Genomic DNA, 19,734 nt, shown 5'->3' with positions numbered 1-19,734 from the left:
TTTCACCCAGAATTGGAGTTAGGGCCAGTAACTTTAGTTCTCAAAAAGACTGCACTGGATAAAGAAAACTGGGCAATATTATACACTTAAATTCACATTTTATGCATATTTTGTACTATTTTAATTAAGCGGTATAGATTTAAAAAGGGGTTCTATGGAGAGAAATCTCACAGGGTGATGTGATCATAAATTCTTAACTGGGCAGGTCATGGTGGGTAGTCATGCCTCAGACAAATAACAGAAACAATAAAAAGGCCTTGCTTAAGACAAAGTTAAGCCTTTTACTAAGGAAGTTATATGCATGGGGTTTGACTACCCACCATAGAACACTTTTTTTTCCCCCCACAACAAACAACAATAAAAATAAATCAGAGACATTTATGTGTGATGATTTTTGCCTGTTAGAAGCTTCTTGGTGAGATTCCTTTTTTTTTTTTTCTTAAGGTATGCAAAGATTTGCCTTCTCAGAATGTTATTTTATCCCATATGTTTGTTCAGTATCTTAATAAACAGGTTAGAGAAAGCTGTCTCTTTCCATCTGATGCTTCATTGTGTATCTATAATATCAAATGTTTAATTAAATTATATTTGTAAAAGTGGCAACATGCATTTTATAAGAAGGTAATTGTCATTTCCAGAAACTGTTCTCCATATGTGATTTGCACACAATCTAATCCCTCTCATGAGTATTTGTAATCAAAGTCAGCAGTCTTAGGTGAATGCTTTTGTTTCTATTTAGAAACATGCAATGACTTTCTTCCTAATGTTACACTATATTCTTGAATTTAAAACAAGGCTTTAATTGAAACAGTTTGGAGACACTCATTCAATTGATGCAGGTTCACCAATATGCTCTCCCATTAGGGATTATGCAAAGTAGAATTTTCTTAGATGGAAAGCAATTCTCTCCACCAGAATAGGTTGGGTATATGGAAAAACAAATTCAGATTTTTTTTTCAAAAAAGAAAAGGAGGTAGGGAGACTATATGCTAGTTAAAAAAGATGTAAACTTTGTTTCTGAAGATTAATGGATTTGAAGTCTTTGCTCTATTAGGGATCACATTTGCATTAGTTTTATCCCTATTCAGAAACATAGAAAACTCAGTAAATAAATGCCAGTTTCACACTTTGAAAGATCCTGGACAAACAGTAGAAGTTATAACGTTTTAGCAATCCGTTTAATAGGCACAAGGGAAAAAATCAGTTTTCATAGTCATATGATAACTAAACATTGAAAATACATTTTCTATTTATTTCATGCTCTCTTTTTACATTGTTGAAAATATTATGAGTAAAGGAAGATTTTATTCAGGACTATTCTTACAGGTGTCAAGACAAGTGGTGGCGGTAGGGGAATGAAAATGGATGGGAAATTATTAAGCGGAGCTATCTAGTGAAGGAGGATTCTCGCTAACCTAGACTTAGGATTCTTACTAAAGGCAGGGCAAGGTGATCAAATATATAGGATGATCAGCTATCAAGAGTGGATGATTCTTGCTTAGCTGAAATAGCAGGGTTCTTGCTAAAACTAACTGGTCAATCTTTCTTATTTTTATTAAATGAATCAATGCCTCATTGACATTAACACTGATGACCTTTCCACATTTATAAATGTTTCTTTAGGATTGCAGAGGTGTGTTGGATTAAGAGATACTTCTTTACTATTAGGAGGTTTCCATATTGCCTTTATTTCCTCAATTTCATTGTTATTCATTCATTACACACTGAAAATACATGAATGACTAATCCAGCATATGCCAGAGGGATAATTATAGCTCACAGAGTTTGGAGCTTCTTTTCATGTATTACTAACATTACTTATTCCAATTTGCCTGGGGTTATTAACAATGTTTGACTGAAATGGTTCCAGATTCCTTTCTGAGAAACTGAATGGTATCTACAGAACTAGTCTGTCACAAGACAAGGTATGTAGAAATGACCATTTTGTTGTTAATCCTCATCTTTTATCCATTGATTTTTAGAGAGAATGGAAGGGATGAGGAGAGACAGAGGAAACATCCATGTGAGAGAGACACATTGACTGGTTGCCTTCCACACATGCCCTGACCAGCTTGCAACTGAGGTAAGTGCCCTTAACCAGAATCAAACATGTGTCCCTTTAGTCCACAAGCCGATGCTTTAACCACTGAGCAAAATCAACCAGGGCTAGAAATGACAACTTTTCAAATAAATAAGAAAATATGATGAAACCTCTGCCAGAGTTTGTTTGTTTGTTTGTTTGTTTTTCCCTACAATACTCCTGGGAAGCAGTCACGATGAGAATAGAATCTGTAAATATCAGGTGCTTGACTCATTGGCAGCGTACATCACTTTGGAATGGCAGGCAAGAGTCTCAGTTGTTAGGAACGTGTGATGTGTCTCATTATGCCATTACTGGTAAAAATTGTGTGTTCCTGCTGGTACTCCAGAGACCTGGAAGCACAACTGGTACTTTTCTGGAATGGAAGGTAAAACACATCAAACAGACCTTTGGGAATCTAAGGAGCAGATGGTGCTGTATATGGAAAACAAATGGCAAAGAATGTATAAATTTATGGACACTACAAAAATTAAATACCATTTTTTTTTTAAATATATTTTATTGATTTTTTACAGAGAGGAAGGGAGAGAGATAGAGAGTTAGAAACATCGATGAGAGAGAAACATCGATCAGCTGCCTCCTGCACATCTCCCACTGGGGATATGCCCGCAACCCAGGTACATGCCCTTGACCGGAATCGAACCTGGGACCTTTCAGTCCGCAGGCCGACGCTCTATCCACTGAGCCAAACCGGTTTCGGCTAAATACCATTTTAAAGGGATACTAGGGTAGTCCTGAGCCCAGAAAACACTGTGTTGCTCTGAATGGAAGTTTATGATGACCAGAAACTGGTATCTAGGCAAAGTTTTTGGGTAGAAACAGAGTGGCAATAGATGAGTGTACCTCGTCACACTCATCAAAGGAGAACTGAGTACTATGTATCTGTCTTTCTTTTTTAAAAATATATTTTTTATTGATTTCAGAGAGGAAGGGAGAAGGAAAGAGACATAGAAACATCAATGATGAGAGAGAATCACTGAACAGCTGCCTCCTGGACGCCCCCCACTGGGGATCGAGACTGCAAATTGGGCATGTGCCCTTGACTGGAACCAAACCTGGGACCTTTCAGTCCACAGGCCGACGCTCTATCCACCAAGCCATACCAGCTAGGGTCTGTCTTTCTTTATAAAACATTCCCTTACAGCTTATGAAACTCTTAAAATAAAATTAGAGTGTAAACTTTTTCATTTTTTGAATAAATTCTTTCAATTGCCTTTAGAAAATATAGGCCTTTGTTTCAGTTTAGTCTTATTTTTAAATCAGGTGAGACAGCAGTGAAATAGGAAAAATACTTATTTAAAAACCAAAATAGAGCAAAACCTCCTATGTCTATCTGAACCTTTGTGATACAAAAAACAAACAAACAAACAAACAAAACCCCCACAAAACCCAGATAATTTCAATAAGGGAAAAACACACATTTACTTTTTTGTTTTGTTTGTTGATTTTGTTGTTTTGTCAATAAAACAAACTGTTTATTGACCAAATAATCACTTCCATATGTAAATACTCAAGAGTATTGTAGAATTCTGAACACTCCTTCTCATACTTATCCCTACCACAACCACTATCACTAGGTACCTGATTTGGAATGGCAGGCAAAAGTCCAATTATTACTCCCACATACCAAAAGGTACCTGATTTTCTTGCTCTTTTGGTGTTACAAAAACACAAGTCAAAGCCCTAAACTTTCTTGTCACAGTTTCATCTCATAAAATAATTTTCATATACATTAAGCTTAGTATAATACCTGGTATGTAGGAGGCACAAAATAAATGTTTGCTTGTCTGAAGTGCATGATTAGATCAAGGAATGCTTAACCATTAATGTGTTTTTTATTGTTTGCTTGTTTTTGTAGATTTCCACTGAAACATCTGGTAAAGCTCTGTCCAAGAAAAAAAATTTCCTGATCTAAAATAATTTTCCAGTAATCACAAAGAAATCAGGTAATTTTGTAGTAAAAAGGAAATTATTTCACTTTTTTTCTGTACAAAAAATACATGGTAAATCTACTCCAACCTCTAGGATACATAATGTCTTAATTTATATGTAAAGAAGATTAATAATATTTTTTAATTAATTCAAAACCAACATTTATAACTATAATACAGAATATCAGAGTCTTAACCTACAATTATTTTAATCTGAAATTATTAAACATGAAAGTGATTTTGTAGGAGTTAATAATTTAATATAAAATCCTGCATTCATTTTATTTTTTAATGTTTTATTATTTATTTTTTAAAAAATTTTATTTTATTGTTTAAAGTATTACAAATATTAGTAAATAAGTCTCCTTTTTCTCCCCTTGACCTCTCCCCAACCATTCCCACTCCCCAGCACATGCCCTCACCCCCCCATCTGTGTCCATTGGTTATGCTCATATGCATGCATACAAGTCCTTTGCTTCATCTCTTTCCCCCTTAACCCCCACCTTCCCTCATAGGTTGGACAGTCTGTTCAATGCTTCTTACTCTGGTTCTATTTTTGCTTATCAGTTTATGTTGCTCATTATATTCCATTAATGAGTGAGATCATGTGATATTTATCTTTCTCTGACTGGCTTATATTCTTAACTAGAGGCCCGATGCATGTAATTCATGCAGGAGTAGGCCTTCCTTCCCCTGGCTGCTGGCATCAGCTTCCCTCTGGCACCCGGTACCCAGGCTTCCCTCCAGCACCCAGAACCTGGGCTTCCCTCCAGCTGCTGGCAGGCACCCAGGAACCAGGCTTCCCTCTGGCACCGGTAGGCACCTGGGGCTTGGGCTTCCCTCGCAACCCCATCTTCACCTGGAAGGTCATCCAAAAGGACTTCGGTGTAATTAGCATATTACGCTTTTATTATTATAGATGTTTTTCTATCTTACATGACACACTAAAGTTAACTTAAATTCACAAGAATTTTCAAATGTGGACACCCACCTTTGAACAAGAGATGTAGTTTGGCCTCAATCAATATAATTTGTCCAAATTCACAGTTCTAATTGAATATAGGCAAATATTTATTGAGCATCTACTTAATGCTAATAGATACTGTGCTAGGTATTTTTTATATGGTCTTCCAATAATCTTCAAAACATTTCAAAAATTATAGATATTATTGTCTTCACATTACAGATAAGGAAACTCTTATTCAGAGACATTGAAAGAAATTCCCAGTACAACTCAACTAGTAAGAGGAGACTTGGTTCATATTTTTCTGACATCTAGCCCTTAAAAGCACTTTCAAAAGATTTACAAAAACAACTACTATTTAGGCATATTCTGACCATGTCAATAGTGCTGCAGATTTTTTATTTCATTTTTAAACATAGTATAAGCTTTAGCTTCTCTATATACTTACTAATTCTCTAAATTACTATCAGAACTTTCCATTATGATGTACTTTGATCTCTCTGAAAGAGGAAGATAATAAATATATTATTACTCTTTGAGAGAGCATGGAAGAACCTGGAGAGTATTATGCTAAGTGAAATAAGCAGTCAGAGATAAATAAGCATTATGTGATCTTACTTATATAAGGAATCTAATGAACAAAATAAACTAATGAACAAAAAAATCAAGAGGGAAGGGGGGTAAGAGATTAACCAATGAATTTATATGCATATTTACATAGCCCATGGACAAACAATAGTATGGGGAAGGCCTTCGGAGGGGACAGGAGCAGGGTGGAGGGAGTCAATGGGGGAGAAAAAGAAGACATCTGTAATACTTTCAACAATAAAGATAAATTTTTAAAAATGAAATAAAACCATATTATTTAAGCTCACAGAAGGAATATGAAAAGAACATGAAGTCACCTAACAAAAGATGAAAGTTTGTGGTGCACATTCCAAATTTTAAAATTTTCTAAAAATGGTTGAAAGTGAGTTCACAGAACTATCAATTATAACATCTTGTTGAGAATAGATATCAACATAAGTAAAAGGAAATAGAACATATGGTGACTACTCAGGAAAAAGAGATGAGAATTTATAGGAAAATTGAACTGAGAAAATTAGACTATGAGGATAAACTCTCAAATGGCCTTTTTGAATCTTTCAGTGTATCTATTAATGTAACACACCTGGGATATACTAGTAGTGCTGTCTAATTACCAGGAGAGGACCCTTGGGCTTCTCGGACTTTTGTCACATTCTGATAAGCGATTAGAGCATGAAGTAGGCAGAGATAAGGGGTATCAGTTGTCAAAGTCTCTTTTATAGGTTAATATAGCAATGAGGAGGAGTCTGTGCTTAGAGAAAGAAAGGGGTGATTTACACATGTTTTTCAATGAGAAACATTTTGGCAACTACTGCTGGCCTGAACAGTTATGGCTATAACTTACTCTCTTAGAAACTGAAGACATCTGAATATCCTGGAGAGTGCCTATAAATGGAACAGTGCATGAAAATTATAGCTCAGTGTTGGGAGTATTTCACTGAAGAAAAATTGGATGAGATAATTTGATGTCATTACAAATGAAAGATACCTGTGAAAATACCAACCAGGTAAAAAATAAAACATTGGCAACCCCACAGAATCTCTCCTTATCCCTGCCTTGTCACTACCACTCCTTCCATCCCTCAAAGATAACTATTTGCTTACTTGTATAGTAATCACTTCCTTGTTGTTGTTTCCTTAGAGTTTCGCAATCTAAGCATGTACTTCTAAGCACAATAATTTAGTTTCAGGTTTTCTGTTGCTTGAAATTTATATGAATGAATTCAATAATGCAGAAAATGTATTTTTGCCTTTGTTCTATTTTATTTATTTATTTTTAACCCAATCTTACAATCTTTTTTTAGCCCAATCTTTATATATATAAAGATGCAATATGCAAATTTGTCTGGGATGTTGTAACAGTCACGACTGAACAAATTTGCATATTACCTCTTAATAGGCTGCGCATGCAGATGGGGGGGAGGGGACTGCTGCATGGTGAGGCAAGCCATGGATGGCGCAGGCAATGAGCAGGTTCACAGAGAGCAGGGCAGAGCAGGCCCACAGAGAACAGGACAGAGCAGGGCCTGCCAGTGCCACAGCGAAGAGCAGGGCCTGCCAGTGCCGCAGCAAAGAGCAGGTCCAAAGAGAGCAGGGCAGAGCAGGCCCGCAGAGAGCAGGGTGGAGAAGGACCCTCAGAGAACAGGAAGCAGGGCCTGCCAGTCGCTGCAGCGATGATCAGGTCCACAGAGCATGGTGGAGCAGTCCCGCAGAGAACAGGATGGAGCAGGGCCTACCAGTGCCACAGTGAAGAGCAGGTCTGCAGGGAGCAGGCAGAGCAAGCCCACAGAGGGAGAGAGCACCCAGCAGGCCTGGGAGCAGGAGCAGAGAGGCAGGGTGTGTGTGCCCAGGCTGCCACTGCCCCCAGGAGACAGCACCCCAGCAGGCCCACCTCTGCACGTGAGCTGTAGAGGAAATACCTTTTTTTACAGTTCATTGGCTAAGCTCCCTGTACGTCACTCTCAGTGTTCTTGATAAGTTTAGTAATAAAAATCCAAGAAGGTGATCTAGGGTTTTTCCACCTCACTCCTGGAGAAAAAAAAAGAAGGTCCGCTGCTGGAGAGGCTAAAAAATGTCATATCCTGCCCTAGCCAGTTTGGTTCAGTGGATAGAGCCTTTGCCTACGGACCGCAGGGTCCAGGTTCAATTCTGATCAAGGGCATGTGCCTAGGTTTCAGGCTAGTCCCTGACCGGGGCCCAGGTCAGGGCTCATGCAGGAGGCAAACAATCGAAGTGGCCCTCTCACATTGATGTTTCTCTCTGTCTTTCCCTCTCTCTTCCACACTCTCTAAAAGTCAATGGAAAAATATCCTCAGGTGAGGATAAAAAAAAAAAAAAGAGAGAGAAAAAAAGAAATGTCATATTTTATGAAAGAGACATCTTGAAAATGCCTAGAGAAAGTTGTAATTTTTTCGTGGTGAAGGGACTGAAGTCAGTGTTGATAAAAACACCTTAGAGGCATGTGGGTGGCGCTTTCCCCTGATCAGCCTGCAGAAAAACACCTTGGTGGCTGTCAGTGGCAACAGCAGCAGGGTGATGGGGGTGGCACCTTCCCCTGATCAGCCTGCAGAGGGAAACCAGACTGGGGTTTAGGCCTGCTCCCAGATTGTGAGAGGGGGCAGGCTAGGCTGAGAGACCCACCCCCAGTGCGTGAATTTCATGCACTGGGCCTCTAGTATATCCTATCTAATAAAGAGGGGATATGCTAATTGACCCACATGCTATAGCAAAAATGGTGGTGCCCACAGCCAATAAGGAGGGAATATGCTAATTGACTGCCACTCCCTCAAAGATGGTGGCGTCCAAAGCCACAAGATGGCCTGCAGGGGAGGGCAGTTAAGGGAGGCCAGGTTGGCAGGTGAGGGCAATCAGGGGCGACTGGGCTGGAAGGGGAGGGCAGTCGGTGTTGACCGAGCTGGCAGCGATGGGAAGGTGGGGGCGATCAGGCCAGCAGGGGAGCAGTTAGGAATCAATCAGGCTGGCAGGGGAGTGGTTAGTTGGTGATCAGGCTGACAGGAAGAAGCAGTTAAGGGCAATTAGGCAGGCAGGCAGGCAAGTGGTTGGGAACCACAAGTCCTGGACTGTGAGAGGGATCCCTGCAGGACTGGGCCTAAACTGGCAGTCAGACATCCGCCGAGGGGTCCCAGATTGGAGAGAGTGTAGGCTGGGCTGAGGAACCTCTGCCCCCCCGTGCATAAATTTCGTGCACTGGGCCTCTAGTACATATATACACACATACATACTAGTGGCCCGTTGCACAAAGATTCACGCAATAGGCCTTCCTTCCCCTGGCTGCCGGCACCGGTTTTCCTCCGGCACCCAGAACCCAGGCCTTTGGTCTTGCCGCAGCAGCGAGGCTTGGCTTCTCCATTCTGGCTGCTCCCAGCCCCTCCTTTTTTTTCCCCAGCTCCTTGAGCAGAGACCAGGGCTAGCTGGAAACCTGGGTCACCCCCGACGACCCAGGCCCCCAGCCCCTCCTTGAGTGGATCCCAGGCCCAGCCGTAAGCTTGGCTTCCTCCGTTGCCAGGAGCAACCCAAGCCTCCTGCTCTCTCCAGCTCCATGGCCACCGCCATGTTCAGTAGTCTTCATTTCTCTCTCCACACTTGTGAATGCAAATTAACTGCCATCTTTGTTGGGTTAATTTGCATAGCCACTCTCTTTGGCTGGTGGGTGTAGCAGAGTGACACCAATTTGCATGTTTCTCTTTTATTAGTGTAGGTATATATAATTTATTTACATCACCATTTATCTCTCCTATATCCTCTTCCATCTCCTCCCACAGCCCTTACCCCTGCAAATCACCATACTGTGGTCTGTCCCCATGAGTTCTTTCTTTTACTTTTTTTTTTGTTTTGCTCAATCCCTCCTCTTTCTACCAACTACCCCTCCCAAAGCTGTCTACCTGCTCTCTATCTATGAATCTGTCTCTATTTTGCTTATTAGTTCAGTTTGCTCATTAGATTCCTTATATATTCTTTGTGATGAAATTTTTGTTTAAAATTCTGTTTTTGAGATTTATGCATGCTATGACATTAACTATCATTAAATTATTTAATTTAGAAATATACCACAATTTGTATATTCCTACTATTGATGATGGTTTTTTGGTCATTTCCAGTTTAGACATCTTAAGGATAATAGTGCTTTCAATGGAATATTATGCTGCAATAAAAAGTTCTTGCTATTTGCAACAGCATGGATGGAACTGGAGAGCATTATGCTAAGCAAAATAAGCCAGTCAGAGGAAGATAAATATCGCATGATCTCACTCATATGTGGAATATAATGAACAACATAAACTGATGAACCAAAACAGATTCAGAGACAGAGAAGCATCGATCAGATCAAACCTCTGAAGGAAGGTAGGGGAGGATGGGGGTAAGGGGGAGAGATCAACCAAAGGACTGGACACAGACACCAGGGGAGTGAGGGCATGAATGAGGGGGTGGAGGGCAATGGGGAATAAGGACACATATGTAATACCTTAATCAATAAAGGAAAAAATTGAAAAAGGATAATAGTGTTTTGAACATTTTTGTACATTCTTCTTGGTATATACATTTCAATTGGATAGATACCTAAAGTCGAATTTCTAGCACATGGGAAACAAAATTTCACCATTTTCCAAACAATTTTACCTATTCACAATCACACACCTTCCCCAAATTTTAGTCATTGCAATGTATGTGTTTTAGTATCTCATTGTTATTTAAATGAGCCCTTTTATTGATTATTAATAATGTAGAGCATATTTTCATTGTCAACTTATATATTACAATGGTTAATTTAAATGTCAAATTGAATAAGTCATGATACTCAGATAATGTTCAAACATTATTCTAGAAGTTTCTGTGAAAGTATTTTTCAGATAAGATTAACATCTATATCAGTAGACTGAGTAAAGGAGCTTACTCATTCAATCATTTCAAGCATTAATAGAGGAAGGTTGACTTTCCAGAAGGGAGAGAAAAGTTTTGCAACAGACTGCCTTTAAACTTCAACTCAGCATTTACACTTCCCTGGGTTTCCAGCCTGCTATCTTACCTGGCAGATTTTGGATTGGTCACCCTCTACTATTGTGTGAGCCAATGTTTTTTTTTTTTTATGTGAGCCAATTTGTTAAAATAAAAATCTATCTATCTACACATAATATATACATCTATTCTATTGGTTTATTGCTCTGGAGAGCCCTGAGCAATGCCAATAGTTTCTTTAAAAAATATATGTTCTTGCCCTGACCAGTTTGTCTTGGTGGATAGAGCATCAGACTGCGGACTGAAGGGTCCCAGGTTCGATTCCAGTCAAGGACATGTACCTTGGTTGCGGGCATATCCCCAGTTGGGGGTTTGCAGGAGGCAGCTGATCGATGTTTCTCTCTCATCGATGTTTCTAACTCTCTATCTCTCTCCCTTCCTCTCTGTAAAAAAGTCAATAAAATATATTTAAATATATATATATATATATATATATATATATATATATATATATATATATTCTAGGTATTCACATTTTTACTATTGAGCTGTGTTTTGTTTTGTAATTGTAAACAATTCAAATAGCTTTTCATACATTTTTTAAATAATTTTTTCAGCCACTCTCAACATTCAATATTATTTTGTAATAGTTTAGGTGCACAGCACAGTGGTTAGACAATCACATACTTTACAAAGTGCCCCCCCCCCCCCCGATATTTCCAGTTCTCAACTGGCACCATATATAGTTATTACAATATTATTAACTATATTTCCTATGCTGTACTTTACATCCCCATTACTATTTTATAACTACTAATGTGTACTTCTCTATCTGATCACCTTTTTCACTCAGTACCCAACCCTATGCCCCTCTGACAACCATCAGTATGCTTTCAGTAACTATGAGTCTATTTCTGTTTTGTTTGTTCAATTATAATGTACCTTAGATTTCACATATAAGTGAAATCATATGGTATTTGCCTGTAGCTAACTAACTTATTGCACTTAGCATAATTCCTTCTAGATCTGTCCATGCTATCATAAATAGTAAGATTTTCTTAAATTTTATTTTATTGTTTAAAGTATTACAAATAGTTGTACATGTGTCTCCTTTTTTTCCCCATTGATTTTTCCCAAGCCTCCCTTACCACCCCGGCACATGCCCTCATCCGCCCCTCCCCGCCCTCCACCCCCCCGCCAGTGTCTTGCATCCATTGGTTATGCTCATATGTATGCATACAAGTCCTTCAGTTGACCCCTTACCTCCCCACTCACCAACCCGCCCCAGCGTTCCTGCTGTAATTTGACAGTCTGTTCTATGCTTCTCTGCCTCTGTATCTATTTTTGTTCATCAGTTTATACTGTTCTTTATTATCCATAAATGAGTGAGATCATGTGGTATTTTCCTTCATTGACTGGCTTATTTCATTTAGCATAATGTTCTCCAGTTCCATCCATGCTGTTGCAAATGGTAAGAGTTCCTTCTTTTTTTTATAGCAGCATAGCATTCCATTGTGTAGATGTACCACAGTTTTCTAATCCATTCATCTGCTGATGGACATTCAGGCTGTTTCCAAAGTATAGTTATTGTAAATTGTGCTGATATTAACATAGGGGTGCATATACTTTGATTGGTGTTTCTGTTTTCTTGGAATATAGTCCTGGAAGTGGGAATACTGGGTCAAATGGAAGTTCCATTTTTAACTTTTTGAGGAAACGCCATACTGTTGTCCACAGTGGCTGCACCAGTCTGCATTCCCACCAGCAGTGAAGGAGGGTTCCTTTTTCTCCGCATCCTCTCCAGCACTTGTCCTTTGTTGATTTGTTGATGATAGCCATTCTGACAGGTGTGAGATGGTACCTCACTGTTGTTTTGATTTGCATCTCTTGGATGATTAGTGACTTTGAACATGTTTACATATGTCTCTTCACTTTCTGAAAGTCCTCTTGAAAAGTGTCTATTTAGGTCCTTTGCCCATTTTTTGATTGGATTGTTTATCTTCCTTTCGTTAAGTTGTACGAGTTCCCTGTAAATGTTGGAGATTAAACCCTTATAGGAGATAACATTGGCAAATATGTTCTCCCATGCAGTGGGTTTTCTTGTTGTTTTGTTGATGGTTTCTTTTGCTGTGCAAAAGCTTTTTATTTTGATGTAGTCCCATTTGTTTGTTTTCTCTTTAGTTTCCATTGCCCTAAGAGCTGTATCAGTAAAGATATTGCTATGACAAATGTCTGCTATTTTGGTGCCTATGGCTTCTTCTAGGCACCAAAGATTTTTATGGTTTTTAAGACTTTTATGGTTTCCCATCTTATGTTTAAGTCCTTTATCCATTTTGAGTTTATTTTTGTGTATGGTGTAAGTTGGTGGTCTAGTTTCATTTTTTGCAAGTATCTGTCCAGTTTTCCCAAGACCATTTATTGAAGAGACTGTCTTGTCTCTATTGTATGCTCTTTCATCCTTTGTTAAATATTAATTGAGCATCCTGGCTTGTGTTGAGCTCTGGATTCTCTGTTCTGTTCCACTGGTCTATATGTCTATTCTTGTGCCAGTACCAGGCAGTTTTGAGAACAGTGGCTTTGTAGTATAGCTTGATATCTGGTATTGTGACCCCTCCAACATTTTTCTTCTTTCTCAAGATTGCTTCAGCTACTCAGGGTCTTTTCCATTCCAGATGAATTTTTGAAGAATTTGTTCTAGGGCTTTGAAGTATGCCGTTTATATTTTAATGGGGATTGAATTGAATTTATAGATTGTTTTGGGTAGTATGAACATTTTAATGATGTAGATTGTACAAATCCATGAACATGGTATATTCTTCCATTTGTTCATGACTTCCTCTATCTCTATTTGTGGTGTCCTGAAATATTCTGAGTACAGGTCCTTTGTTTTCTTAGTTAAGTTTATTCTTAGGTATCTTAATTTTTTGTTGCAATGATAAATGGGATTGCTTTTTTTAAATTTTTCTTTCTGTGAGTTCATTAATGGTGTATAGGAAAGCCATAGACTTCTGGGTGTTAATTTTGTATCCTGCTACATTGCCGAATTAATTTATTAAGTCTAGTAGTTTTTTGATGGAGTGTTTGCGGTTTTCTATGTACAAATTCATGTCATCTGCGAACAAGGACAGTTTTACTTCTTTTCCAATTTGGATGCCTTTTATTTATTCTTCTTGTCTGATCACAATGGCTAGTACTTCTAATATTATGTCTAACAGGAATATTGAGAGTGAGCATCCTTGTTTTGTTCCTGTTTTTAAGGGAAATGGTTTTAGTTTTTGCCCATTGAGTATGATGTTTGCTGTGAGTTTGTCATAGATGGCTTTTATTATGTTGAGGTATGATCCTTCTATTCCCACCTTGCTGAGAGTTTTTATCAAGAAAGGGTGATGGATATTATCAAATGCTTTCTCTGCATCAATTGATATGATTATGTTATTTATGTCTCTCAGTTTGTTTATGTGATATATCACATTTATTGATTTGCAGATTTTGTACCATCCTTGCATCCCTGGAATAAATCCCATTTGGTCATGGTGTATAATCTTCCTAATGTAAAGCTGGATCAGATTTATTAGAGTTATGTTGAGGATTTTGGCATCTGCATTCACCAGGGATATTGGCCTGTAATTATCTTTCTTTGTATTGTCTTTATCTGGTTTTGGGATTTGGTTGGCAAACTCATTAGTCAACAGAGCCAAATATCAAAGGTACAACGATTGAAATTTCTTTTGAGAACCAAATTTTTTAAACTTAAACTATATAGGTAGGTACATTGTTATTTACTTAATTAGGGTACTCCTAAGGCTTAGGAAGAGCCACACTCAAGGGGCCGAAGAGCCACATGTGGCTCGTGAGCCGCAGTTTGCCGACCACAGGATTAGGGTAATGTTGGCTTCATAGGAAGAGATTGGAGGTGTGCTTTCCTCTTGAAAATTTTAAATAGTCTGAGAATGGTAGGTTTTACTTCTACTTTGAATGTTTGATAAAACTCTCCTGTGAAGGCATCTGCTTCAATTACCTCCATATTTATCAGACTTTTCTGATTTTTTATTGTTCCTGAATGAGTTTTGGAAGGTCCCATTTTTCTAGGAATATATCCATTTCTTCTAGGTTGACCAGTTTTTTGGAATAGAGTTTTACACAGTATTCTTTACAATCCTTTATATTTCTGTGTGGTTTGTTGTTATTGCACCTCTTTTATTTCTAATTTTGTTTATATGGGTCCTCTCTCTTTGCTTCTTGGTGAGCCTGGCTAGAGATTCATCAATCTTGCTTATCCTTTCAAACAACCATCTTTTGGTTTCATTGATCTTTTGTATTATTTTTTGGTCTCTATGTTATTTATTTCTGCTATGATCTTTATTATTTCCTTCCTTCCATTCACACTAGGCTTTTCTTGTTGATCTCTTTCTAAGACTTCAACTTGCAGAGTTAGATGGTTTATTACCAGTTTTTGTTTTTTTGTGTTTTTGTTTGTTTGTTTGTTGTTTTTTGATGGTAGGCCTGTATAGCTATAAACTTCCCTCTCAAGATTGCTTTCACTATGTACAGATTTTTGTATTGTTGTGTTTTCATTCTAGTTTGTTTCCAGGATTTTTTTTTTTTATTTCGTCTTTGATCTCTTTGGTAACCCACTCATTGTTTAATAGTATGTTATTTAGCCTCCAAGTCTTTGAACTTTTGTGATTGTTTTTTCTGCAGTTGACTTCTAATTTTATGCCTTTGTGATCTGAGAAGATGCTTGATATGATTTCAATATTCTTGAATTTGGAGAAACTTTGTCCAGGTCCCAATATGTGATGTATCTTTGAAAATTCCGCGTGTGTGAGTGAGAAGAATGTATATTCTGTAGTTTTGGGGTGGAATGTTCTAAAGATGTTGATTAAGTCCATCTGATCTAGTGAGTCATTTACGATGGATGTTCCTTTGCTAATTTTTTGTCTAGAGGATTTATCCAGTGGGGTATTAATATCTCCTACTATGATTGTGTTGCTATCAAGGTCTCTCCTGATAGCTTCCAGATTTTGTTTTTATGTATTTGGGTGTTCCTGCATTGAGTGCATAAATGTTTACCAGAGTTATATCCTCTTGTTGTATTGATCCTCTTAGAATTTGAAGTTGCCTTTCTTTTTCTCTTGTTATGGTCTTTACTTTGAGGTCTCTTTTGTCAGATATAAGTATTGCTACCCCAGCTTTTTTTTTTCATTTCCATTTCCCTGGTAGATGTTTTTCTATCCCTTCACTTTCAGTCTGTGTGAGTTCCTTGTTCTGAGGTGGGTCTCCTGTAGACAGCATATATATGAATCATGTTTTCTTATCCATTCACTCAATGTCTTTTGATTGGAGCATTTAATCCATTTTTGTTTAATGTTATTATTGATAGGTACTTGTTTGTAGCCATTTCTGTATTTTATGCCTGTGTTCCTTCCTCCCTTTCTATTTCTTTTCTTTCTTTCTTTCTTTCTTTCTTTCTTTCTTTCTTTCTTTCTTTCTTTTTTTTTCAGCATTTTCTTTAGCATTTCTTTCATTGCATTGCTGGCTTGGTAGTCATAAACTCCCTTAGCCTTTTTTGTCTGCGACGCTCCTGATTTCCCCTTCAATTTTGATTGATAGTCTTGTTGGATAGAGTATTCTTGGACTCGGTCCTTTGCTTTGAATCACTTTGTATACTTCCTTCCATACCCTTCTAGCTTGATATGTTTTTGTTGAGAAATAATTTGATAATCTGATGGGGGATCCCTTGTAGTTAATTCTCTGTGTCTCTTTTGCAGTCTTTAAGATTCTCTTTGTTGTTAACATTTGCCATTGTAATTATGACATGTCTTGGTGTGGGTCTTTTGGGATTCATCTTGCTTAGGACCCTCTGTACTTGTGTAACTTTTTTCTTCCCCAAATCAGGGAAGTTTTCAGTCATTATTTCTTCAAATAGATTTTCTAATCCTTGCTGCTCTTCTTGTCCTTCTGGCAGCCTTATTATACGTATGTTACTTTGTACAGTATTGTCCCAAAGCTCCCTTATGCTCTTCTCCTGCTTTTACATTTTTTTTTCTCCAGTTGCTGTTCAGATTGGGCTTGTGTTCTAACTCACTGATTCGGTCCTCTGCTTCTTCTAGTCTATGTTGAAACCTTCCATCGTGTTTTTGATTGTAGCTATATCACTTTTTATTTCTTCCTGATTTTTGCATAGGTTGTTGATTTTCTTGTCCATCCGATGTATGAACTGTACAACCATTACTCTGAATTATTTTTCTGTTATGTTGTATGCTCCATTTCACTTATTTCCTTTTTGGTGATTTCTCTTTTTCTTTCCTCTGGGGATTGTTTTGTTGTCTCCCCATTCTAACTATCACCAGAAGGTTCAATCACCCAGCTGGGGGGGGGGAGGGGCTGGGCCGTGTGCAGTGGGAGCTTCGTGCCACCAGAGTGTCACTGAAAAGCTCTGACACCAAGATGTGTGGCTGCCATGGATTGGTGGGAGCCACGCCCAGGATCTGAGTCACCAGTGCTCAGTGCAGCTTCATGTGCGCACATAGTATCAGGAACCCCTCCTGCGCCATGCTGAAAAAGGTACCCCGCTGGTGTGTGCCAAAAATCAGAGTCCCTTAGCGCATGCCAGGAATCAGAGTCCCCCAGCAGCACCAAGAATCGGGTATTGGAGTCTCTATTGCTTGGTGCTGCCTCCCGCTTAGAATCAGGGTCTCTGTGTGCGCATGTGCCGAGAATTGGAGTCACTGACTCTTAGTGCACATGTACTGGGAATCAGGGGTCCCAGGCGTGCATGATGAGAAACAGAGTCAAGTCACTGGTGCTCAGTGCTGCCTCTCATGCAGAGAATCAATGTCCCTGGTCTGCTTGGGGGACTGGGTTGCACAGCCGACATATGTCAGCAGGAGGTCCACTCCTGTGCTGTGGAAAAACAGACTGTCATGTGTGCTTGCCCAGAATCAAAGTCAGGTGTCACTTCCACCCTGTGTGGGCATGGAGTCTGGTCATGAGAGTCGCTCTGTGGGAAACAGATTCCTAGTGTCGTGCTCCTAGGCTCAAATTCAGGCAACGGAGCCAGAACTGCCCAGAGTGGGTGTGGTGTCTGGTCGCACAGTTGTGCTCTGTGGGAAACCAATTCCCAGTGTCTGTACTCCCAAGCTCAAATTCAGGCAGTGGAGCTGCCAGCCTGTAGGCCCTGACAGGCAGCAGTGACAGGCCAGCCAAGGCAGGTGCCAGCGGGGTCCATCGATTGCCCTGCCAGTCACCCCTCAGATTTTGTTTATGTGATATATCACATTAATTGTTTTGTGGGTATTGTACCAATTTTGTATACCAGGAATAAATCCCACTTGATCATGGTGTATGATCTTTTTAATGTACTGCTGAATTTGTTTTGCTAACATTTTGTTCAGGAGTTTTGCATCTATATTCATCAGGGCTATTGGCCTATAATTTTTTCTTTGTACTATCTTTACCTAATTTTAAAAGTAGGATAATGACCAAATAAAATAATATTGGGAGTCATCTTTCCTCTCGAATTTCTTGGAATAGTTTGAAAACATATGTGCTAAGTTTTCTTTGAATATTTGGTATCATTAACTATGTAGTCATCCAGTTCAGACTTTTGTTGTTGAAAGTTTTTTTTAAAATGTATTTTATTGATTTTTTTGCAGAGAGGAAGGGAGAAAGATAGAGAGTTAGAAACATCGATGAGAGAGAAACATCGGTCAGCTGCCTCCTGCACACCCCCTACTGGGGATGTGCCCGCAACCAAGGTACATGCCCTTGACCGGAATCAAACCTGGGACCCTTCAGTCCGCAGGCTGACGCTCTATCCACTGAGCCCAACCAATTAGGGCTAAAGTTTTTGAATTACTACTTCAATTTCATCAGTTGTAATCAGTCTGTTCAGATTTTCTGTTTTTTCTTGATTCAGTTTTTGGAGACTGTATATTTCTATAAATTTATCCATTTTGTTCAGATTGTCCAGTTTGTTGGCATATAGTTGTTTGTAATATTTTCTTATAATCCTTTGTATTTCTGTGGTCTCAGTAGTTACTTCTGTTTCATTTCTGATTTTATTTGGATCCTCTCTCTCTTTATGTTGATGAGTCTGGTTAAAGGTTTATCAGTACAGTGGGGTCTTGACTTACGAGTGTCCCGACTAACGAGTTTTTCGAGATATGAGCCGTCTCTCGGCAGATTTTTTGCTTTGAGTTGCAAGCTAAAATTCGGGTTATGAGCCAACTTCAGATACCCCACCGCTAGTTGGCGCAGCGAACGTCACAATGAACGCCACAACATCAGCCCAGCATCACGTGTCTCACTCGTTCACTTTTTGATTTGACATACAAGTAATTTGAGTTACGAGCTCCATCATGGAACAAATTAAACTCGTAAGTCAAGGTCCCACTGTATTGCTTATCTTTTCAAAGAACCTGTTCTTATTTTCATTATTTCATTGTTTTATTTTTTAGTCTTATCCTAGTTCTGCTCTGATTATTATTATTATTTCCTTTCTTTTACTCTGAGCTTTGTGCTTCTTTTTCTACTTCCTTTAAGTGTAAAGTTAGATTGTTTATTTGTTTTTACTTGGTTCTTGCAGTAGGCCAGTTCAGTAATGATGTAAGTTTCACTTTTAGGACTGCTTTCTCTGTGTCCCATAGATTTTGGCTTGTGTTCTAATTTTCATTTGTCTCAAGGTATCTTTTGATTTCTTTTTTATCTCATTATTAACCCATTAATTTTTTTGAAACATGTTATTTAGCTTTCATATGTTTGTGTGTTTTTTAGGGTTTTTTCTTTTGTTATAATTGTTTTCTAGTTTCATATCATTGTCATTGGAGACAATTCTTGAAATGATTTCAATTTTCTTAAATTTATTGAGGCTTGTTTTATGTCCTAACATGTGGCCTATTCTGGAAAATGATCCATGTGCACTTGAAAAAAATGTATATCCTGAGCTTGTAAGGTGTAATGCTCTGAAAATATCAAATCCATATTGTGTAATGTCTTATATTTAGTTGTTCCTATGTTGGAGGAATAAATATTTACAAGGGTTATTTCCTCTTGTTGGATTGACCCATTTATTATTGTGTAATTATCTTCTTTGTCTCTTGCTGTAGCCTTTGTTATAAAGTCCATTTTGTCTGATACCAGTATAAGTATTGCTATTCTGGCTTTTTCTGGTT

The 19,734-nt window shown here is 38.5% G+C and overlaps 1 pseudogene; it reads left to right on the top strand.

The window, feature by feature from the left end:
* Positions 1 to 2,276: 2,276 nt before the first annotated feature.
* LOC118653458 overlaps positions 2,277 to 19,734 on the top strand; it is a 51,489-nt pseudogene continuing 34,031 nt past the window's right edge.

Source organism: Myotis myotis, unplaced genomic scaffold (genome assembly GCF_014108235.1).
Source record: "Myotis myotis isolate mMyoMyo1 unplaced genomic scaffold, mMyoMyo1.p scaffold_m19_p_4, whole genome shotgun sequence".
Taxonomy (NCBI): domain Eukaryota; kingdom Metazoa; phylum Chordata; class Mammalia; order Chiroptera; family Vespertilionidae; genus Myotis; species Myotis myotis.
This window is presented reverse-complemented; position numbering and strand designations above follow the sequence as displayed.